Below are 25,879 nucleotides of genomic sequence, written 5' to 3' on the forward strand. Positions count from 1 at the left end.
ATATCAAGTACAACATTATTAGTGTGATGATTATTACAGGGATAGAATTCCTTGATTATATAGTGAATAATGTTGAGTAAAGACCTTTGAGAGCACAATATTGAGGCGTTGTATTCAGCTCTAAGCTTGGAGGGTATTGTTCACACCGGTTACAATACAGTAGTGCGTTTCACCTCTATATATCACATTTTTAATTGTCATTCATTTCTAATCGGGCATGCTGACTTAGTGTTTGGTAAGGGCATGGGATATCTGCTGTTCTACTAATTGGATAGGTGGTATAATATACGTAGGAGCTCATCTTTAAATTACAGTAGCAGTGACTGTTTATAATATTTAATGCCAGAAAGTATAGAAAATAAACAGCAATTTACTAAGTGTAGACAGTGGAAAAAAATGTAAGGAAAAAGCCCTGTTTGTTTAGGGAAAACAGGTATCAGCTTCAAAGCATTGCGGGCCCTTTAATGACAGGAAAACTAAAATGTGTTACCTGGCTGAGTGCTGTCAAGATCCAGAGTATTTAACTCATGTTGTTTAGTGTGGCACATAAGTAAATAGCCAAACTGATGCAGGCTTTGTGACATGGCGATCTTGTATTACCATTCATCCGCCAGTGATGTCTTGATGCGTGACAGCACTGATAAGCTGCTTTATAAAGATAAGGCAAGGCAAACATATTCACCTCTAATTACACATTGCGTACAAAATGCTTGCTTCCGATTGTCATCTTCCAGCTAACAATGCAAGTCAGCACAATTAGATAAATGAAGGAAGCCTGCAGAGGGTTCTGTGGTTAGGGGATAATTGACACACGGGGGACATTACCTTAAAAGTAGTGAGTGACAGTGTAACTGCAGGCGCCTGCTGACACTTTGAGTCACAAGAAAAGTACTGATTCAATTACCTTTCTAATGAAACGAGTTGTAAACAGGACCTTTCCTAACGACTTTAAACAATGCTTTATGGTTGGAGGTTACAGCTATAATACGTTTCACTAATTGCACTTATAGAAATCCAAATCCAGATTTGTAAAAACATAGTTGACACTAGAAGAATTATTTTTACAATCCTGTTCAAACTAGCTGGTGGGGCATTTTTTCAAACTTTTTTCAGTGTGTACATGTATGTATGTATATATATATATATATATATATATATATATATATATATATATATATTCATATATATTAGAGATGCTCAGGCTCGGTTCTCTGAGAACCGAACACACCCGAACCTAGCAGATCCCAGTACCGAGCCGAGCCAGCTCGGTACTTTCGCGTGCCCTCGGAATTGAAAACGAGACAAAACGTCATCGTTATGTCATCGGATCTCGCAAGTTTTGGATTCTATAAGTACCGCCTCCACCGCGATCCAGCGCCATTTAACAGAGGGATGCAGAAGGGATAGCACAGTTCTTGGCGGTCTGTAGAGCAGTTGGGCAGCGTCATAGGTAGAATAGAAAGAGGAGGGTTATCAGTGTTCTTCAAAATATCCAGTGACATTCAGGAGAGCTCCGTTGCTCCATTGCTAATTGTCATTGCTGAAATAGAATTAATAGGTCTGGCAGGCTTGGTCTTCTAAATCTGCAGTCACATAATGTACAGTGTGTATAGGTAACACACAAAGAGGAGAGCTCCATTGCTCCATTGCTAATTGTCATTGGTGAAATAGAAATACTAGGGTTGGCAGGCCTGGTCTTCTGAATTTGCAGTCAAATTGTACTGTGTTATATAGGTTACACATAAAGAGGACAGCTCCATTGCTAATTGTCATTGCTGAAATAGAAATAATACGGCTGACAGGCTTGGTCTAAATCTGCAGTTATATTTTACTGTACCATAGCTTACGCAGAAACAGGAGAGGAGAGGTGGCAGGGTTCAGTGCTGAAACAGAAATTGTAATAATAGGGCTGTCAGTGTTCTTAAAAGTCTCCCGTGACATTATACTGTGCCATAGCTCATACAGAAACAGGAGGGGTGGCATCGTTACTAATCCCTCTACCTCATGTGCTAAAGCATATGTTCAAGTGCATAGTGGTTTTAAGTCAGGGAAACAAAAATGTAAATAAAAAGCTTGTACCTTTTTAAAGAAAAAAAACCCCTGTCTAATAAAGGTGAAAGTTTACTATAGAAAAACATAAATTTGCAAAGCTGCTACTCTACCCAAAATATTTCCAAGCACACCAGCATCAGGTAGCTGCCTTCTCTCAGCTATATTTCAGCACCTGCAATTTACACTGTCATCATATTCACCCTCATCAGTGTGTACATCATCCTCAAACAATACTAATTCATCCCCACTGGAATCCACCATCACAGAAGTCTGTGTACTTTGATGTAATTGCTGGTAATTGCCTTTCTCATGGAATTTGTAGTTCATTTTATGGCAGAGCTGTCACAATTTTTGGCCAATTCTTTTAGACCAGACCAAATGTGAAAATGTTGTGCTGACTTATCTGCATCACCACTGGGTGTCTTGGGAAAGCTTATTTTTTTCCTAGAAGCAGTTGCCAGAAAAACTGAAGGAGGAGACGTTGTTGTGTCATGTACCACTTGAGCTTGCTGACCAGGAGCTCATTGCATCTCTTGAGATCTGAGTAGGTTGGAAACAAAGAGAAGACATAGCTCTTAAACCTAGGATCAAGCACAATTGCCAAAATGTAGTGATCCGATTTCAAGATGTTGATAACTCTTGGATCCTGGCGAAGTGAATTAAGTACTTAATCTACAAGTCCAACATAATTAGCGGATTTGCTTTCTTTCATTTCCTCCTTCAATTTCTTTTACTGCTTTTCAAAAAGTCTAATTAGGGGAATCACTTGACTCAAGCTAACAGTGTCTGCACTCTCATTACAGGTGACTACTTCGCCAGGGCCATCTTAACAACATTATGGGCCCCCGTGCAAAGCAGTGTAGCGGGGCCCATATATATATATATATTTATATATATATATGATAAATAGATAGATATAGATAGATGTATAGAGATATAGATATATAGTGATGGGTAGATGTACTTGCTCAGTGACCCTTGAAGGTTTTTTTTGCAGGTTGTTTCTTTTGCAGGTTTATTTATTCCAATTAAGAGCCCTGCCTATGGGGCCCCCTTGCCTGTGGGGCCCCCAGGCACCTGCCCATCATGCCCAATGGAAAAGATGGCCCTGTACTTCGCTGGACTTAAGTTCATTCCCCCTCAAATTCTTTTCTTCTTGCAGCTGCTGCATTCTCCTACATGTTGTTGCAGAATGCCAAAAATGAACCAAAATATTTTGGGACACAGACAGCATCTCCTGCATGTCATTGTCATTTTTTAAAAAGTTCTGCACCATCAAGTTGATTGTGATGGAATTCCCCCTTCTGTAATGCTCCAACAATATTGGTGGCATTATCAGAAATGACATATCCTCAGGAGAGTCCAAGCAGGATTAGCTTTCCATGAACTTGCTTCAAATGGCGTAACATGGATGAGGTTCCTAGATGGTTAAGGTCCCTACCTCTACTGACTGTGGCTTTACAAACGCAACAAATGGCTAGACAACTGTTGTCAGGATTTGGGTAAAAATAATTCCACACATAAGAGGTGGGATTTTTGGTCTTATGCCCAGGCATGACAGTGGCCTTCTTCTTATCACTGGCAAGAACTGCTGCAATCTTTGTTTGAAAGTGTATGAAAATAATATTGTGACCTGTGAGGTGGTCAAAATTGACTGCAAATTACTTGAAATTAGTGTTATTGAGGTTAATAATAATGGAGGAACAAAAAACAAGCAAAATTATGTGATTTTAGCATATTTTTCTAAAAAGTACAGATCCAAAACCAAGACCAAAACACACAAGGGCGGTTTTGCCAAAACCAAAACCAAAACGTGAAGTCAATCCAGATCCAAAACCAAAACCAAAACCAAAACTAGAACATGGTGGTCAGTGAACTAATATTTTAAGGAGGCACCGCCTGTACAATCTATTAGGCTTTGTAAAGAACATTGTAGAGGCGGCGCCTCCTTAAAAAAAACGTTATCGGCCGGAAACATAGTGTGGAGCTTGAAAGTGACGTCATCGTTACCTACCGGATTCTTCATACGTCGGCAGTGTTTCAGGTCAGTGTTTGAACGTGTCAGTATTACCAGTCTGTCGTGGAATACAGCTTCAGTGTATTCCTGTCGGGGTAATTGTATTAATGAGTACCACCGGTTCTATGGAAGGCAGACAATTAGACACATTTGTACAACATGAAGTGCTCTGCCAACCCACATATATTTCAGTTCTTAAATCTTTAACTTTTCTAGAGTGGGCTTTGGTAGTGCAGTTGATGGGATATGTCTGGATTTTGCCAAGCGATTGATACCACTAAATAAAAGACCAGTATATAAGATGTGCTAGGGTTAGAGGAAAAACTATGCTTGTGGGTAGATAATTGGTGGATGGATAGAAGGTAGAGGGTAGTTATATACAGAACATACTCACTGGACTAAAGTTATTAGATGTGTACAGGAATTAGTATTGAACCCAGTCGTTTTCAATCTTTATATTAATAATATTGTATGCTTTTCATATTTGCAGAGGGCTAAATTAGAAGCTAAATAGGGATAGCAAATTGATGCTGAAAAAAAATGTCATAATGGTCAGGGAAATAGCAGATGCGTTTGGATATAGATTAATGTAAGGTTATACTCCTAAAGTAGATTCATGTAAGATCATGCACCTAGGCCTCTGGATCACTTATGCTACTTGTGCAATAAATAAGTTCCACTTGGGTAAATCTGAGGTGGGAAAGGATTTATAGTCAGTGGAAAACTAAAGACCTGCACTAATACCTGAAGGCAAATACAATTTTGGGAAAAGATTATAAAAAGATGTATAAATAGATCTGATACAAACCTTTAAATACCTTTAATTCATTTGTTGGACTACACATTGAATCTAATTTACAAATGAATTTGATACTTTTAATAAATTATATCTGTGGCTATAATTAATAGAGGACATATTTGGGGTTATTGAGCCAAGTTAATCCAATTGCCATTTTTAGATCACAACGGAGATATCTCCTACATCAGGCAAATTACGGCATAATACCGCAGTCCCCATAATATAATCTGTAAAGCTTAGCTTTTACGGAACTTGACCCAGATGGCTAACATCATCAGGAGCAAAAATGGGATGCATATTAAATAGACCCCTATGTAATAATATCCTGTGAGCATGAAGTTGTAAATTGTGTAATTCAAATATTTTTTGTACATTTAATGCGACTTGTATGTACTAATGTAGTCTACAATGGATTAGAAAATAATTAAAGCTCATTTATGTATAATGCACCTTCAAGCACTAGAAACGGAGGCACTCGGGGAGTTACGGTGCAGGACAGTGCTGCAGTGTTTGCTTCCTTTATTGTGATGCAACAAGACGGCATTGATTGTCAGATGAGGGGTGACTTGCTCAAGTTTATTGGCAGATTGCACCAGACAAGAGGGTATTTGGGCTTTTTATTTGGAATGCAGAATATCCACATAACAGTTCAATGGAAAAAGCCATTGTTGGTTTGAAGGACTTGAGTTGTGGAGTAAGTGGCGATCATGGACATTTGAAGGCACGATGTGGAAGCCTACAGGGCTTTCATTGATGCCTAAAATGGGTTCAAATTTCCACCAAGGAAGGGAGTAACAGCAATTTGTACTTGGCCTCAACCTCCTATGAAATGCCTTTTGCTTATGAACAATTTATAGAGACATAAATATTATCTGATAAAGCAATATAATAAAATACAAAAATTGCAATACTTGAAATAAAGACAGCACCAACAGCCATCTACTACCTTAGGTTATATAATACATAAATGAGGCTCACACTAGCAGTATTTAATAGAAAAAGAAGGAGTTTCAAATTAATGAAGTGGGCAATTCTTATTTAAGTCACAGTAAAATATGACTTCATTTCATGCTAAGGTTCTGCTGAATAATGAAAAATGCAGAATGGGGAAGAGCGTTTATATATGCGCACAGTGCCTGGGGCATGGAGGGCCCACCACAGAAAGCAATGGTAGGAGCCCATGAAACAGCATGTGCATCACTATGTAGGGGGGCCACACCGCCAGCCCATAGTGGACATGACTAGTGTTATATTGCAGGCAAAATAGTATACTTTGCAAATAAAGCCAATTTAATATGTATGATATCAAAGAGATGAAGAATGTACGAAACAATAGACAAACTTTATTTATACAGATAAACACATGCATGAATGGATACATAAATAAATGAGAAAATTAGAATGAAATTATGACAAACATTATAAAATATTAGTAGAAAAAATAGAGAAATGTGTTTTACCTGTAATTGACAAGTGTTTGTTCCGCGACACTGGATTATAAATCTATTTACAGTTGCTACTGGACTGAGACCAGGCGGTATATTTACTAAACTGTGGGTTTAAAAAAGTGCAGATTCAAGTTATCATTTATTTAGCACATTCTACAAAATGACAGCTAGAATCTGATTGGTTGCTATAGGCAACATCTGCACTTTTTCAAACCAGTTTAGCAAATATACCCCCAGGTCTAGTTCTTTTTTTTTTATCAAATTCAGATTGTACAATACAAAGGATCTACTAGTGTGTAGATATGGATGAAATAAGTAGCTTTAAGCTTTGGTTGAGAGGTCCACTTTAAGTAATCTGCAAGATAGGCATTCTGATGATATACACACAGCAATAATACGATCTGTACTTGTAAAGAGGTTCATCACTGTCTAAGCATGATCCATTTTGGCAGGTATTGCTCTCAGTTTTAATGTTTGAGAACTTGTTGGTCCTTGTGAAACACACAGGCCAGTTTGTATGTTTCAGCATGGTTTCCTAAAATGGCCTATTTTGGTTTCATTCATTAAAAGGAAAATTTGTATTTGACATATATCAGTTTCTGGGTGACAGACAAGTGAATAGTGTGTCATTGTCTTTTCATGTCTTGCCTTCTGTGATAGTGCTGAACAGACCGCAGGGATGGAATTAGACAGGATGTCGCACAGTTTGCCAAATAACCTTTTCATTGCAGTTTAATATAAAATAATTAGCATTTTTAGGAAGCATAACATTAAAAGGGGATATGTTTCTATGTTCTAGTCACTTTATATTGTTATATATTTCAATTTTACATTGCAATATAATATGTTTTATATATATTAGTTTTGTATTTTTATTTGTATCTCTTCTATTTGATTCTAGTAGTTGATTACTTAAGCCAAGGTGAACTATTTATCTGATCTGTCTGAATGTGTGTTGTCTGGTTTGTTTTCTTTGTGTCCGCAATTGATATTTATTTTCTGCGGATAGATGACTGCTATAGCTTTTACTCCACCCATAATTCCTTCCATTATAGCTTCCCAGTCAACTTTCTGGCCATGGACCAGTGCAACCACCCATGAGAATTGATAGGGGAAGGAGTGTTGTCCCCAACAGCACAGAGTAGTCATATCAGGAAGATTGTGATGTTAAATGTACCTCCATATGAAACAAAGTTCATATATGCAACACGATTCAAGATCAAAGCTGTTTACCAACGCTCTGTACTGTCATTTTACAGGCAACAAATGACCCACAAAATACTTATGATAGAACTGATCAACAAAGGCAACATCAATTATTAGTTGTTCCCCGTGCCCATAATTTATAGTCCCATCCAACTACAACTAGTCACATAATTCCCCCAGATAGCATCTTAATAATAAACCCAATGGTTCAGATGCTATAATGCTATAACTTTCTGGCACTTTAAGTCTATCATACTGATCAGACAAAATATTGAGACCAATTCCTTCATTGACTATGTGGTGATGTCAGTGGCAGAGCTATGGTGGATGCCAGGTTTGCCCCACCACCCCAAGGTTGGAAAGAACAGAACAGAGGCCTCTTCTGAGCGATGGACATAGCTATATTCCAAATGTATCACCAGTGAAATTCACAATTTCATGAACAGAATGACACAATTCGCATAGAAATATGAAATTTACTGAAATGTTAAAAGGTAGATAATATTGTGGGAGTTTACTGTGACAGCCATCTATTGTTTCCCTTGACCATTTAGCCTAGAAAATAACTGAGAAAATAATTTGCACGTTTATATAAAACAAATACAATTCACCATCAATTCATCTCGAATATATTTTGCAGGAATTGTTTTTTTTTTTTTTTTTTACTTAGCAAGTCCTAAGGTTAGTGAGACCATGATGTGAGAATTGCATGTGACATTTTCATTTCATTTGGATATTATGATGTGGTGCTAAAGTTTTCTGATAGTGAAACAGTCTGGACTATCACTCTGGATTTCTGCAAAGTTACTGTTGTGAATAAACGGAATATATATATATATATATATATATATATATATATATATATATATATATATATATATATATATAATTTGTTTTTTAAACATATTTTATTATTTTATTAGGATAACAATGCCATAGGTTACATAGTAGTCAATAGTACAATAGGTAAAGGCTACCATTCTTACTATTTGACTTATTCTAATTCTACGATTAGAGGTTTGAATGTATATACCATGTAAGGATAATGCAAACTGTAGTGGTAGATGTACTAATTACTCAGTCCTATGTTGAGATACAAAAAGGGATGGAAATGTAGAAAGGAGTAGAAGAGAGGTTAGGATGGTGGATAGAAAATGGGGTGGGAGCTATGAAGTGTATAAGGATGGGCAGAGAAATGTATCCAAAACTACATGAGGACACAATGGGCCTGATGTAGAATCGGACACAAGTCCGATTCATAAGCGCAAAAAGCACTTTTGGCTACTGCGCATCCCCAGTAGCCAAGGATCCATCTCAGTCTGCTCTCAGACTAAGACGGATCTCCCCCTGCACCTCTCTACACTATAGTATTGAGCGAGCCTGGCATGTAAAGGAGTATTCACGCTCTTTACATGCTATGCTGAGGTCTCAGCATAGGGTAATGACCATCAGCACAGATCTTACTATAGTAAAAAATAAGAAAAGGAAAAAATAACTTTTTTTAAAAATGGTGTGCCCCCCCCCCCCAAAAAAAACAACAACATCTTAACCACTTTTCGAAGGAAAAAAGTGTGGGGGTCCTCCTGAATTTACTATTACCAGCCTGGGCTGGTTGGCACTATAGCAGGGAAACCCCTCAGCGTGGGGTCCATCTGCCATAATACAAAACTAGCACTAGGCCGGTCAGCATAGGGCCACCCCCATAGGTATAAACAGCCCCATGCTGATAGCACTTGGGCTCTTCCCGCTACCCTGGGGTGGTGGGTCTGAGTGGTATTAAATTATTAAATGTATAAATCCATTTTGTCCCTGGTACACTACAGGTCCAAGTACTAACATGCTCAGACTGCCATTAAGTGTTTGGGCATACTGGCTCTTATATTACTAGAAGCACCAGCATATCCATGGCTGTCAGGGCATCCTGGCACTTGGGGGACAACAAGTGCCAGCATGCATTGGCATCCAGGGCTCACTGGGACCTGTAGTGCGTCAGGGAAAAATGTTAATAAAACACAGACACAAGTATAAACATTATTTTATTTGCAATAATACACCCCAATACATCCCTCATTCACCTTTTTTTTTTGCTCGCCCAGATCCAGGCTTTTCATCTCTAGTGAATCCAAGGATCCTGGGCTTGGAAATAGAAAAACCTCATAAGCGACGCAATACTAGCTGCTAAAGGCAAATGAGCTCTTAGCGTCAGTTCAGTCATATATAAAACATGGTATTTCCTACGGCTTGAGTTCAGGCTGTGGGAGATCCCCATGTTACATGGTGCACCTGCCGCGTTACTTTTGACAGTAACACGCAGGGCCTGATCAACCACTAGGCTGACCAGGCTGCAGCCTGGGGCGCTGGGTCCCGGGGGGCGCTGCACTGTGGGTATTTTTTTTTTTTTAATTGTTTTTAATTTTTTTAATTTTTTTTTTTTTTTCTTCATTCATTTTTTTTTCGGGGTGGGGGTGGCGGAGGGGGGTGGTCGCCGCTGGGGATCGCCGCAGGGGGGGTGGAGGGCTCGACGATCAAAAGCATTGGTGGTCAGTGGTTAGCAACACACAGCCAATCGCCAGGCTGCCTGTTGCTGTGCAGCAGACAGGAAGCAGGACGTCTTCACTTCCTATCTGCTGATCTGAGGAGAGGAGCGACGCTGGCACAACTACAGGTAAGTGAAGGGGGAACTGCCCTGCATATCTATAGGGAGGGGGGGAACTGCCCTGCATATCTATAGGGAGGGGGGGGAACTGCCCTGCATATCTATAGGGAGGGGGGGGGAACTGCCCTGCATATCTATAGGGAGGGAGAGGGGGGACTGTCATGCATATGTATAGGGAGGGAGAGGGGGACTGTCATACAAATCTATAGGGTGGGAGGGGGGGGGCTGCCATGAAAATCTATAGGGAGGTAGAGAGGTTGATATGTATGAAGGAGGGCAGAGGAGGGGGGCTGATATATGTGACTGGGGGAGTTTTGATGTGACGGGGGGGATAGCTAGCTAGCAGAGTGGAGGTAAGGAAAATAGCTGCAAGGGGGATGGATGCAGGGTGGGAGGTAAAGAAAATGGCTGCAGCAGGGGTTAAGGAAAATGGCTGTGCGGGGGGGGGTTGTGGTTAAGGAAAATGGCTGCAGGGGGTATTTAAAAAATAGAGCAGCTTTGGGGGGCAGAATCTCATGATTGTGTGGTGGTCACATGGGTGGTCTCAGCAATCACTAGAATACTAAATATTAGTGAGATGGGGCTGGTAGAGGTTTGTATTTGATTGACAACAAATATTCAGATATTGCTTATATATGCCTGTCCAATGGGGTACTTTTAGCTGGCCATAATGGAGTGTTTTGTTTTAACTAAAGGGCCTAATCATTCAGGGTTTGCATTATAATACATCTTTGCATTTTCAAAAAAGGACGCCAACTTTCCAGAAGCCAGCGAGAGGATAACAAAGTTGCAAGAGAGAAGAGCAAGGACAGGTAAGAGACAATGGCACAATCTGTCTAAATTTGAATGCTGGAGAATACACCTGAACATTCATATTCAGGAGTGTTCCTATACACCTATATATTCGGAGGAGGGGGGGGGGGTTGCGGCCGTATTAGCCTAGGGCGGCCAGAACCCTTAATCAGGCCCTGGTAACACGGGCAATTAAATCTGCCTCTAAGAGCTCCTTTAAATTTGCCAATAGTTTATGAAACATGGAAATTCTTTGGTACATAACTGATCTACTATCAAAATGATTTTACTTTACTTTTTTTTTTTTGCTGATTATGCGTGAAGTTAGTAAACAATTTGCAATGTCATTGATAACTGTTATGCAAGTATTTGTTATTATAAAGTCAGTGTATAAGTTTAATTTTATTGCTTTTTTGCTTCACCATGGGGTGAAATTGTTACTGGGGAAAAAATCAGAAACATACAATTTGTCTTACAATTAAGCTATAAAATGACAACACGAAAGGCTTACATTTATTTTGAGATGAGATACAGTGCACATGGGACACAATACAACAATAAGGTTAGTGTTTCTCCTCCCTGAGTTCTGGATGTAAGTATCACTAATTCCTAGAACAATGCAAGATTTAATTCTGCAATGCTACATAATTAAAATGTCAGCACTCAGCCAAATGTTGAAAAACTGGCCCAAGAGAGCTCCTAGTGGCTCCTTAATAAGTGCTAATTAAATGTATGTTCTTTTTTGGCATGAAACTTCATTAATACTTGTATCCATTACAGTCTAAGATAAATGATAATAACTGTCACGATTCTTGTTCCAGGGGACAGTAGATATCCATTAAAGTGACAGATCCTGACACTCAATTAATCCGCAGAATGAGAAGTAGGAGGGGTGTAATGAGACTCCTATGAAAATCAAGAAGAAAATAAAGTCCACTTACAACATTTAAATTTATTGTGACCTGTAAGATTGCTCCTGATGTGCTGAAAGAGGTGTTGCACATACATTTATGATATAGACAGCTATAGGCCAACCTCACAAAGAGCTGACAATGTGTTGTAGATAATTATACGCTGGCTTCTACAGATCATTTTAAGAAGCATTTTTTACTTGTCTGCTTAATATTTTATACATTCAAGAATTTCAACTGTGCATATTATATTTATGAGGGGGCATGTATGAAAAATGGGGCAAAGGCAAAAGGTGTGACTCCTAGCACAGATGGTTACATGTATTTACTGCACTAGATAATTGGCAGGTGGGATGTGATTGGTTGTTTGGAGAACACTACCTTTACCTTTGCTACAGTTTCCAGAAATGTCTCAAAGTGTGCTGTGGTCCATTTAAATATTTTTTAAGCTCTTTTGTGCAATTTATTTCCTAAAGTCACTATTTGCAACCAGTAAGGAGGAAAGACAACAAGGACACAGCTTGAACCCATGAGCCTTAGTACAAGATCTGAGCTGGTGCAACCTATCCTTGTCACAGACATGTCCCACTTGGACAGACACCCTCCCTTCTTGTAATGAGCCCCATCGCAAATGCAGAGATCTCCTCCTTGCAAAAATACCCCTCTGCACAGATTCCCACCTATTACAAAAAGGGGTATTTGGCATGAGATTCCCCCCTCATGCCAAATACCCCTTTTGCTAAACAGGGTCATTCAATTTGCAGCACACAAACCATTCCATCATCTTTCTCCATTAACTTTTTCTGCGTGGAGTCCTCCAGTGCGTTGTCCTCTGAATCCACTTTTGAGAGATTCTCGGATCACAGATGTTTTCATATTGATGATAGTCTCTATGATCAGAGAATTTCTATGATCTGGGACACTCAATGTGCTGAAAGTCTTTATGATCAAAGGCACTCTTAATGCTGAAAGTCTCTATGATTAGAGACACTCATAATGCTGAAAGTTTCTATGATTAGAAACACTCATAATGCTGTGAGTCTATGAGTTACTTGTAGAGCTATGAATGACTACAGTCATGGCCAAAAGTTTTGAGAATTACACAAATATTATTTTTCAAAGTCTGCTGCCTCAGTTTATATGATGGCCATTTGCATATACTCCAGAATGTCATGAAGAGTGATCAAATGCATTGCAATTAATTTCAAAGTCCCTCTTTGCAATGACAATGAACTTTATCCCAAAAACAACATTTCCACTGCATTTCAGCCCTGCCACAAAAGGACCAGCTGACATCAGGTCAGTGATTCTATCATTAACACAGGTAAGAGTGTTGATGAGGACAAGGCTGGAGATCACTCTGTCATGCTTATTGAGTTAGAATAACAGGCTGGAAGCTTTAAAAAGAGGGTGGTGCTTGAAATCATTGTTCTTCCTCTGTTACCCATGGTTACCTGTAAGGAAACACGTGCATCCATCATTGCTTTGCACAAAAAGGGCTTCACAGCAAGGATCTTGCTGCTAGTAAGATTGCACCTAAATCAACCATTTATCAGATCAGCAAGATCTTTTAGGGGAGAGCTTCAATAGTTGTGAAAAAGGCTGCAGGGCACCCAAGAACGTCCAGCAAGCGCCAGGACCGTCTCCTAAAGTTGATTCAGCTGTGGGATGGGGGCACCACCACTGTAGAGCTTGCTCAGGAGTGGCAGCAGGCAGGTGTGAGTGTATCTGCATACACAGTGAGGTGAAGACTTTTGGAGTATGGCCAGGTGTCAAGAACGCCAGAAAAGAACCCACTTCTCTCTAGGAAAACCATCAGGGACAGACTGATACTCTGTCAAAAGTTCAGGGATTGGACTGCTGAGGTCAATTTTTCTGATGAACCCCTTTCAGATTGTTTGGGGCATCTGAAAAAACCCCTTGTCCGAAGAAAGAAAGGTGAGCGCTACCATCAGTCCTGTGTCATGCCAAAGGTAAAGCATCCTGAGATCATTCATGTGTGGTGTTGCTTCTCAGCCAAGGGAGATAACTCACTCGCAATTTTGCCTTGAATAAGCCATGAATAAAGAATGGTACCAAAACATCCTCCAAGCGCAACTTCTCCCAACCATCCAAGAACAGTTTGGTGATGAACAATGCCTTTTCAAACATGATGGAGCACCTTGCCATAAGGCAAAAGTGATAACTAAGTGGCTCGGGGATCAAATCATCGAAATTTTGAGTCCATGGCCAGGAAACTCCCCAGACCTTAATCCCATTAAGAACTTGTGGTCAATCCTCAAGAGGTGGGTGAACCATCAAAAACCCACAAATTCTGACAAAACCACAAACTCCAAAAGGGGAATTCAACTGCGCATTATTACCGTTATTACGGTAATAATGTGCTTAATTACCGTTATTATGGTAGTTTCAACGCTGGGTCTTTGCTCGGAGCTCCATGAGTTATTAAAACTACCTTAATAACGGTAATAGTTTTAACGCCGCGCTAATTTGGGGGGAATTGAATTCCCCCCCAAGCATTGATTGGGCAAGAATTGGCAGCCATCTGTCAGTATGTTGCCCAGAAGTTGACTGACAGCATGCCAGGGAGAATTGCAGAGGTCTTCATAAAGAAGGGTCAACACTGCAAATATTGACTCTTTGCATAAAGTACTTAATGCAATTGTCAATAAAATCTTTGACACTTATGAAATGCTTGTAATTTTACTTCAGTATACCATAGCAACATCTGACAAAAAGGGTCTAAAAACACTGAAGCAGCAAACTTTGTGAAAACCAATACTTGTGCCATTCTCAAAACTTTTGGCCATGACTGTATATGATCACATAATTGACCATAGTGGACACCAAACCTCCAAGATTGTCTCCTTTGATACTCATTCCCTAATCTGAATCTGAAGTTAGGCAATGCTTACTGCAATTGCTGCAACCCCTATTTCAACAACACTATGTTATGTGCTCCTATAACTAGGTAACACCACTCATAGTAAATACACTCGGTTAGGTGAAATCCTACATTGTGTCTGAATCTAAATCAGATGTTATTTCTCATGGTCAGATGGTACAGCAAGTAAGCTTTAATGATATTATAAAGCAGGGCATACAATAGTGATGGTCGTATGTTGTCCGAAAATCAAGTGTCTCAGAAGTACAGATAGAATTACTACATAAATCGTAACATATTGTTGATCTCACACAGCCGTAGTGTAGAAGCCATTGTAAAACCTTTAGAATATTTGTAGAATTCTGCCTTTTTAGGTATCCAGCAACAAATGGTTATTAATACTTATGACCCAAACTGAAACATGTATTTCCTATTTCTTAAATGCCTTAGTACACTGCCCAAAAAATGTCTTTATTTTTGTCCCCCGGGAGCTCAAACTGACAATGGTGCCAGTGTGCGTGGCATATTGAGGAATAATTGCTGTGTGCTTTCACAGTGTATTAAAGGTGGAAACAATAGGGGACGATAAATTGGAAAGAATTGCCCTGTTGAATCCTGGGAAATCTCCAGGCCAGCATGCCTTTGTGCTGCTCCCTCACTTTTCATTTGAAATCACATTTTTAAAGAGCAGCAAAGCATTTGGTGCAATTAGTCTACCACCTAATTAATGCGCCCACAAAGACAATGAGAGCAGTTTCAGCTGGGACAGTAGGAGCTGGCTGGAAGGCCAGAAGAATTTTAAGAAATTCCTTGTAAAAAAAAATAGCTCTTTATAGCAGCTTAAGTCCAATTAGTGCAGTTAATCACATGATGACTAATGGCAAAGAACTGAGGAAAGTTAACTAGCTCTGATTACTGTGCCAAGAGGACTAAATGCTACATTATCTATCTATCAACCTATTTATCTATCTCCCTCTCTTTTGAAATAGAACTAAGGTGTGAGTGCTAAATAGAATGAACATAGGGTACAATATCTTTGTTGATTGATGCTTCTACTACTAATGCAATTCTTCACCTAATATTAAAAATTAAAAATGTGAGCAGTACTAGTACTAGTACTCACGGCTGGTTCCATCCACCATGCACCCAAATGGCAGTGTTCGTTAAAGAATAGTCCAAGACATTTATAGAGGCTATGGATTGCATATTGTAATTCACAGTACACCTTATTGTACCAGCTTCTGTGCAGCAAGGTGCAGGAATAACATAGGAGCTAGAAGTGCTGATGGGCACCAATATTTGAATGGGCAGTGGATGAATATTACTATTGAACATTAGTACATAGTCAATTTTTTACATTATGTAGAGAAGCCCTTTAAAGCAGATGATTAAAAAATATTTTACCCAAATGTTAACTGAGGAAATTGTAAGCATTAATTATTTAATTGGTTGAGGTACTACTAAAATCTAAAGGCATTTTGTCAAATTTTGGCTTATTTGGGTTGTCTAATTAATTTGCAGAATAAAATATGAGAAGTTAGTCCCTAGACATATTTAGTACTACTGACACTACTAAAGTACATGTAGCGTAATTCCAGAGACTTCGGACTGTTCCTGTAGATTCTCCTTTGTTAAACATGGGGGATAATATGTGTTCCTAGTACTACGAAACACTTCTACACACCTGTATACAGCCTGGCAAAGGACGCTAGAACAAAACTTTGAGTTTTCGACCTAGAACCTTATTGGTTTATGATTTAGAGCAAATGAAAGAATTTGAGTGTTTAGTTTGATTAAGACAGAACTATTGGGGCAATTTCTCTGTTTCAGTTTTGAAATATTGGAAATCTGCTTATCTCTTTATAGACAGAATGACTGTAAATTCGCTATTATTGGCTCTGATCCTCTGAGGTGCAGCTCCAATTCACCCTTCCCACTTTTTTTTCGGGCATCTGCAATGTCTGTGGTAGCAGCTGGTTGTACAGCACATTGAGAGATGGACAGGAAGGGTGCTTAAAAGTTAAAATGTAGGTTTTTTCAGTGTTAAAATATATAGCAGTTCAGCTTTGTTTTCTATAATGATGCAGATTCAGCAATCTTTAATGGCATTAGTGCACAGGCTGAGATAGAGCATGTAGGGCATGCTTTATACTCCAAATGCCGCCCATAAAATATTTATGTCCATATGCTGAGTCGTAGGCATCTCAAGATGCATCCAGCACTGCACCTGTATGCCAGGTGTTACGAGAGCACCGCCGCGACTCTCTTATCTGCGTCCTGGCCGTCACTATGACCAGGGCCGGATTTACCACTAGGCAACCTAGGCAATTGCCTAGGGCCCAGTGGTCCCCAGAGGGCCCTCCCAGGGCCGGCAGTGAGACCACCCTTTAAAAATGGACTGCTACTTATGGGCCAGTGCTATATGCTTGCCCCCTACCTCGGGCTAAAGTCTGCCAGCCAGCCCCTGGATAGGGGTATATATTATGTATATTATATATTATATTATATATTATATTAAAACTATAGTGCTATGGATTTTTTCAGGGAGGGGGCCCCAAACCAGTATCTTGCCTAGGGCCCCATGAGGTCTAAATCCGGCTCTGACTATGACGACCGGGACGTCACTTCTGGGTGTTGTCCCTGCCATTGCCTAGGCAACGGTCCGGACGCTGTTGTAGGTAGCGCCGCGCCCCGGCATTAGGTGCAGCTGGGCGCGTGCGCAATTAGGCCAGGTGCCATCTATCATCAGTCCCCTGTGGCTGATTTCAAGTGCCTGCTCTCGTTGGCCAGCATCTCTTTATAAGGCAGGGAGGGCTTAGCTCCAGTTTTTCTGTGTCTAGCCTGCTGCTGTCCCTGAACCTGTAACTTCTATTGGGCTTCCCGTGTATGACCTTTGGCCTTGCTCTTTTGGATTCGATTATTGCCTGTTGCCCTAACCCTTGCTTTGTTCCTGGATTAACCCTGCCTGTTGCCAGCCCTGACCTTTTGACTGACCTTGACTACGATACCTGCTTTGGACCCAGACCTTGGCCTGCCTTTGACCACGCTAACTCCACACCCCGTTATCCTACGCTACAGTACGTTCGTACACCTGTACTACCGCGAGTTTAAGACCTGGGGGCATCCGAGTACCTGTGAGCATAACAAGCTATATGGGAAAGGCAGCTGCTAAAGGTGAAGAACTCTCTACCTGGTTCTACAGGTTGATGAATAGACCGTTAGTCATAACACCAGGTTTACATGAGGCATACATTCTTCCATATATATATACCCAACCAGGTCATAGATATCCAGAAAAGTTTGTTTTGTTAGTGAATAACACATTCGCTATTGGGCTTGATATAATACATCAGCTATAATAATCAAATATTTAACGTACACCCACAAAATTATATAATATAAGCACAATCAATGCTAATAGCTTCAAAGGTGAATTCGAAGTCAGACAATTAAAAGCGGCTAGTTAGTGCTGGCGACCATTATCATTTTTAGTGTGTATTTGCACCTGCCGTCCAACAGTTGCCAAAGAGGCTGCTCCCGACAGTCGTTTATGCATCTCTGTGCTGGTCTGCCTCTGCTGCATTTGCGTGAACATGCCCTTACCGTACTTGGCCTGCATTAGACAGCCTCCATCTCTCCACCATTCTTCCTAGCCAGGCATAAGGAGAGGCAATTGTCAGATTTCTTTGTGTGCATATGCAGTTTACATTTTCAGAATGTGTGGTATGCTTATATCCAACTCAGCCCCTCTATTTCTAAAGTTAATATTTTGGAACTGCCACCTGGTTTATTAGGTCTTGTGTGCTTCTCCCAAATGTAACTCTGAAGCCTTTGCTCCCACACGCCAAAAAAACATACTGGTAGGTTAATTGGCTGCTAACAAACTGACCCTAGTCTGTATGTGTGTTAGAGAATTTAGACTGCAAGGCCCAATGGGGCAGGGACTGATGTGAGTGAGTTCTCTGTACAGCGCTGAGGAATTAGTGGTGCTATATAAATAAATGGTGATGATGATTTATTGAATCAAACGCTGGCAACCTCCACAGGCAACCCTTTGTGCACATTCTAAGCGCTAGATCATTGCTATCCATACAGCGCTAAAAATGTGCAAACTGATGTTTTTTTTACTTGCAATGGCAACTGACTTTTCACATAATGTATGGGTTTTATTCTTGAAATGGGCATTTTCTTGGTGCTAGCTTGTAAGTTTGATGGCGATGGAAAACTAGCAGCTATGGCATTGTCTGGTATTATATTATCGGTTACACATAGCTTATGGTATATTACATATTTCTCTACAGTATAATTTCTATGGATGTGTGTTATAGGGGGAGTTACGCTTCTCAGATGTGGTTGGTAGGGCACACAATTATTTTTGAAACTTATAATTTGCCTACTGAATGGCAGCTGCATCTAGTTCCATGATTGTTTCCTTTTCATGATGATACATGTTTGCAAGCAGTTTCTAAAAATAGGCTGTGTTATGTAATTTCAATTTTTGATGCTGCAAACACAGATTACATTGCATTGCGCAAAATTCTAAATGAGTTGGATGAGGATGCCTCAGCACTACCTGCCTTTGCTTCATTACCACTTGCACTAGCATTGCTTCATTTTTAGTACAATGCACATAGCGATGTATGGTTTTCTGAAAACATTTGCCCTCTTTTCCCCAGATTTAGGCTTAATGCATGGTGGTAAATTGTCATCCACTAGCTGACCACGGGATGAGACTAAATGTTTATCCTCATTAACTCTCTGTGGGTGATTATTACATCACAGTACTATTGTCTTATAATGTTTGTCCTCAAACCACTGCAAATAATCACTGGAACTTGTAAGTTTAAATACTTAGGTACTTTATTTTCACAACTGCTATGACCTTACATATTGTCCTTAATGTCTGCAATGGTATATCTAAATAAAGAAAGCATTGTGTCACAGTTTTATAAAGGGAATCATGGAGACATTATCATCTGAACTTCCAATGCTAGCTAGCCAGGCTATAATTTCATGTGTTTGACTCTTATCTAAGCACACATTTTTTGGGTAGTACTTTTCTTTTTTTAAATGTAATCAGTCAGTCTTTATAAACTAACTAACAAAAACAATAAACTTGATTTTGAGGCTTCTCAATACAATATGGGCTCCATTTAGGGGCAATAGACAGACTGACCAATGATAGTGACAAGCGCAGAAAAAATATTGTTGTTTTTTTGTGCCAGTTAGTGCATTGAAAAATAAATCTACCTGTTGAGTTGACAATATATTTGTACACCTAGATAGATAATGACACTAATGACCAATGGAGATGAAAAGGTTTTCGAAACCGTCACTACACTGTAAAAAATACATCAGTTGAGATGCCAATATATTGCCTAGTTATTGGTACACTCAAGTAGCAAAAGGCACTAATGACACAGCTCATGTCACAATCACAGATAGTCACATTCACAATTAGTAGCATTCAGAGATGTTTTCCAAAAGTAGAGTCCAGGAAAAATGAGTGCCATAGGGGCTCTAGCCTTCTATTATAAGGCAGTAGATACATATCAGTCGTTAATCCTGATTGGCTTATATATGTTCCATGCACTATGATTGTCCTGATTGTACAGGTGGCAGAAATTATTCAGCAAATTATGTTTAAATCTGGACCAAAACGTGAAAAGTTTACCTGAATTTTAGAATTTCTCCCATCTTTATTCTGAACTTTTCTAACTTCTTTGATTGCTGTGTGCTCCCAGACAGTAATGAAATGTGTTTGTAACATAGCACATATACTAGCTGTATATGCTGTCAAAGTCTGTGTAATGTTCTTTGCAAATATGATCACAGACTATAAAGGGAAGGCTGAAAGCAATGACACCAGGAACACAAAATAACAGGGCTATATATATATATATATATATATATATATATATATATATATATATATATATATATATATATATATATATATATATATATAATATAAATGTCTAGTGGCGTGTGTTAGTCTGTCTGTGTGTGTGTGTGAAAAAAATAAAACCATGCTGCAGCGCCACCTGCTGGGTGGAGTTATACACTGACCTACTAGATTCTTAGTGTGTGTGTAAAAAAAAATTCAGAAAGGGCTGAAATTTGGTATACTAAGATGTTTTTAATTTGTTAATTTAATTTGTTAATTGTTAAAAGTGTTTATAAAGATTTTAAAAAAATATATATATATTTCTTGAAGGAGAAGTGACAGTTGGGAGTGGTTGGTGGTTGCCGGGGGTGACAGTGGGGAGTGGTTGGTGGTTGCCGGGGGTGACAGAGCGAGATGAGTGTGATACTCAGGACCGCTGAGAGAGATCCCTGTGTCAGGATAGACATCTGGATAGATGTGGCGATAAAGATGAAGGATGAGGTGGTGACATGTGGACAAAACCACGTTGAAAAAGGGCGCTTGCGTCGGGAAGTAACGCTCTTCCCCTGAGGAGGCCTGGGCTATGGCCCAAATGCATGACAAGAACCTTTTTAACACCTTAAGTAGCTTGATTTGACTAGAATGCATGAGTATCATGTACGGGTTAACTTGTATATATATATATATATATATATATATATATATATATATATATAAGAGACAAAGAGAGAGATTAAACAAGATGACCAATAGCTATTTATTATATGTAACTGGTCTTCTTAAATAGGATCAAATGCTGTTGCACATCATCAAATCTGTATGGTTTGAGAAAAAATTCTCACAGAACACTTCTATTTTGCCGTGTGCTGAAATGCCCACTGGTTCAATGTGGCACCCGTATACTGCCTCTAGATGTGCAATAGGCTGAGTTTGAGTGGCAGCATCTCTAGCCTTTGTCAGATAAATTGAGAGTGGAAGAGAGAAGAGATAATGTGAAGCAGAGGTGTGCAATTACCAGTAAAATATCACTTTGAAAAGTGTCAGAAACACTGACAGTGGAGAGTGGTGATTCTGTGAATTAAACCTCAGAATAGAAAGTTATAGAAAGTTTAAAGTGTACAGGAGGAAATACATGACACATTTGATGTCATTTGATGAAGGTGGTGATTTGCATAATCACAGATGGGGGTTTTGTTACATGGGCTTTATAAAAATATTCTTTATACCCTGCTTTATATAATCCAAACTGGGTTATTAACATTAAAAGGGGAACAAAAAATAGTAAGTAAACTTGTCCCACGGCGCAAACGTGTGGCATATAAATGTAAGGATCTAATGCAATATAATTCTTCTGTATATGATGTTTCTAACAAAATATTTATTTAGATAATGCCCTGTTGGCAAAAAATGGTAGCGGTAGAGCAAGAAAAAAGCAATGTATGGCATGGTCTCATCAGAGTAAAATCTTCTACATGGAAAAAGAAAAATGATAAAAAGAAAAAATATATAAAAAAGAAAGGTCAAAGTCCAAAAGTCCAGAAATTGCTCCTAAGGTAAATGTCCAATATGGACTCCCATCAATGCAAAATGTATATATGCCTATATATAGTCCCTGTGCAAGGCCTAGTATGTTGTATGGAGGAGGACAACAAAATTAACAGATGTCCTGCACCATCCATCCATGGATCTTGTCTTGCTCATGCCAACCAACATTCCCAATTAGGCCACACCCACAATCTACCAACTCACAACACTATCTGCATGTTAAGCATGTCCACCTAACTAAGCAATAAGACCATCATAGGTTTGAATATCTCACCTGGAGATTTTGGCAGTAGATTTCAGTGGTCAATCCAAGGTAGAGATGATGTAATAGCATCCAGTGAGAAGCATGAATTATCATTATACCTACTGATTTAATTAAATCAAATGTCCATCTTGGGTGCTGTTAATTACTTTGTCATTAATCCCTGCTTCATTTTGAACCAGTGTAATACACTCGTGAAATCTTCGAATGAGACGTTCCTATCTATGAACATTAAGCCTTCATCTGCTCAGATAGAGGACTTTTATTGCTGTAAATCATCAGAGAGCATCCTATTTCTCTTACAGACACCAAACATGAACCAGATTGTGTCTTAGATTAATGGTGAGATATGGAGGAGGGAACAGAGAGAGAGAGAGTGCCCTTGTGGTGGTAGTAACTAGTGAGGAGTTTTTCTGTTTGTCTAATGCTACAAATTGTCTTGGCTCCTTAAATAGGAAGCACAAGATTATGAATTGCAATGTAACTGTGAAGAAGAAGCACACCAGAATGCAGATGACACCATCTGTGGAACACATACAATTATGGTGGTGGAGTGGGGGCGTCATATTTAACACATGTAAACACATTACTTTGTATTAGTTTTAATACTATAATGACATTTTTCATAATAATCTCAATTAATAAGGCATGGCATGATTATAATTTAGCTTGTTACCTTACAGAGGTAGAATATACAACACAAATTGCCTGGGGAGCACAGTGGGCTAAATAATTAATTTAGATTAAGCCTACTATTATTTTCAAAATCATATTTATGAAACATGGCCTGGATTAATGTGCTATCATTTTAGCATTCCACATGGGCTCACGTTTAGCTAAAATTAACATTTTCATAACCTCACTACCTCTCTTACTGCAGTTTATAGTCCAGTGCACCACATAAGCGTGAATCTATTGTGCCACGTGTAGAATGGGGCACTTATGCATAAATGCTGTTCTTAGTGCACAATGTATAGCAGGATGCAAAGTCCAGGGATAATGTTTGGCACAAATTATATAATGGAAGACAATAGACTTTCTGAGGTATAAAAGTGAACAGTAAATATAATTATATAATATGTGTCGTGCAGCAAAAAAGTAGGTCAATTTGTTCTTCGTATTCAGCCCTATTTCCACCATATACAGTTGCCGTAGCCATACCCTAGTTTTTTATATACATTCTTATTATATACAACCTCATCATGCTACCATTTATCTATATTATTCCTTCATGAAGCTCAATCGTGCCACCAAATGCTATTATAATGCCACCACATAGTCCTTCATGTAACCTTCTATGCCATCTGTGACGAAATGAGTGTGATAACCCTGTGACCATTCTGTTTCTCGTTTCTCATATAATGTGGATTATAGTACTTTTTATAGCCCTTGCTTTTGTTCCCCAACTCACCAGACTACAACTGCTTTGTCCAATTACATGTGGTTAAGGGGACATTGTAGTTCAATGTAAATATGTACATTGTGTATTATATATTGATGACTTGCAGTAATGTTATTCATTGTCCTTTAAAGTGAAGCCAGGCGGATTATGGGTAAGGATCTGGTTGCCAGGTGCTAATTAGTGTCCATTGTTCTCACCAAGCTAGTCCAGACAGGCCATCTAACAGGGGAGGTTCTGTGGAAGGACAGCTCATCTTCACTCCCCTCTCCGACCCCCCCCCCCCACCCCCCCCAGTCCAGCACTGACCAATGGTTAAGAAGAATAGACCCAGGGGTTTTCCCAGGGAGGGGAAAGACTGTGGAAATTAGACCTGAGATATAAGGAGCCACTTCAGGGGGGAGGGGTGTTCATTCTGGGATTTCATTCATGAAGCGTGCAAATTCTAGTTTTGAGTTGTCGTTCTCTAACTAGAGTCTATATATGCAGCTGAGAGAGATCCATGGGTCGTGAAGTCTGGACAGCCAGGTAACAATAACTCCTGAAGCTAGTAAGAGACAGATGATGTGGTAAACCTGCCTGGCATTTATTTACTGTGTGTACATAATATTCTAGTGTTGTTTGTATGACAATAAATATACTGTTGTATTTTTATAACTGCATTTGCCTGAGTGACTATACAAATCCTAGAAGGTACTGGTAGACTTCCCTGGCATAGGAAGGCACCCGTGGGTGGCCAGCCAGCGTGAAGTGGGTAGCATTGGGTCAGATAAACCCGGTATCTTCACACCATCATATATAACCTTATAATGTCACAACATAGTTTAATTTCAACATATAGCCTGAAATGCACCATGTATAACCTTAAAATGCTTATGTAGCCCAAGCAATCAGCCCCCCCATCCCCACAACTTAAGTCATGACCAAAAGTTTTGAGAATGACACAAATATTGTTTTTCACAAAGTCTGCTGCTTCAGTTTTTATTATGGCAATTTGCATATACTCCAGAATGTCATTAAGAGTGATTAGATGAATTGCAATTAATTTCAAAGTCCCACTTTGCCATGACAATAAACTTTATCCCAAAAACAACATTTCCACTGCATTTCAGCCCTGCCACAAAAGGACCAGCAGACATCAGGTCAGTGATTCTCTTGTTAACACAGGTGAGAGTGTTGACAAGGTTAAGGCTAGAGATCACTCTGTCAAGTTTATTGAGTTAGAATAACAGTCTGGAAGCTTTAAAAGGAGGGTGGTGCTTCAAATCATTGTTCTTGCTCTGTTAACCATGGTTATCTGCAAGGAAACACGTGCAGTCATCATTGCTTTGCACAAAAATTGCTTCACAGGCAAGGATATTTTAGCTAGTAAGATTGCACCTAAATCAATCATTGATTTAGGATCATCAAGAACTTCAAGGAGAGAGGTTCAATAGTTGTGAAGAAGGCTTCAGAGCGCCCAAGAACGCTCAGCAAGCGCCAGGACGTCTCCTAAAGTTGTTTCAGCTGTGGGATCGGGCATCACCAGTGCACAGCTTGCTCAGGAATGGCAGCAGACAGGTGTGAGTGCATCTGCACGAACAGTGAGGTGAAGTCTTTTGGAGATTGGCCTGGTGTCAAGAAGGCCAGAAAAGAACCCACTTCTCTCCAGAAAAAACATTAGGGACAGATTGATATTTTGCAAAAGGTACATGAATTGGACTGCTGAGGACTGGGGTAAAGTCATTTTCTCTGATGAATCCCCTTTCAGATTGTTGGAGGCATCTGGAAAAAATGCTTGCCTAGAGAAAGAAAGGTGAGCGCTACCATCAGTCCTGTGTCATGCAAACAGTAAAGCATCCTGAGACCATTCATGAGTGGGGTTGCTTCTCAGCCAAGGGAGATGGCTCACTCATAATTTTGCCTAAGAACACAGCCATGAATAAAGAATAGTACCAAGACATCCTCCAAGAGCATCTTCTCCCAACCATCCAAGAACAGTTTGGTGACGAACCATGCCTTTTTCAGCATGATGAAGCACT

The sequence above is a fragment of the Mixophyes fleayi genome, chromosome 12, assembly GCF_038048845.1.
Source record: "Mixophyes fleayi isolate aMixFle1 chromosome 12, aMixFle1.hap1, whole genome shotgun sequence".
Classification (NCBI taxonomy): domain Eukaryota; kingdom Metazoa; phylum Chordata; class Amphibia; order Anura; family Limnodynastidae; genus Mixophyes; species Mixophyes fleayi.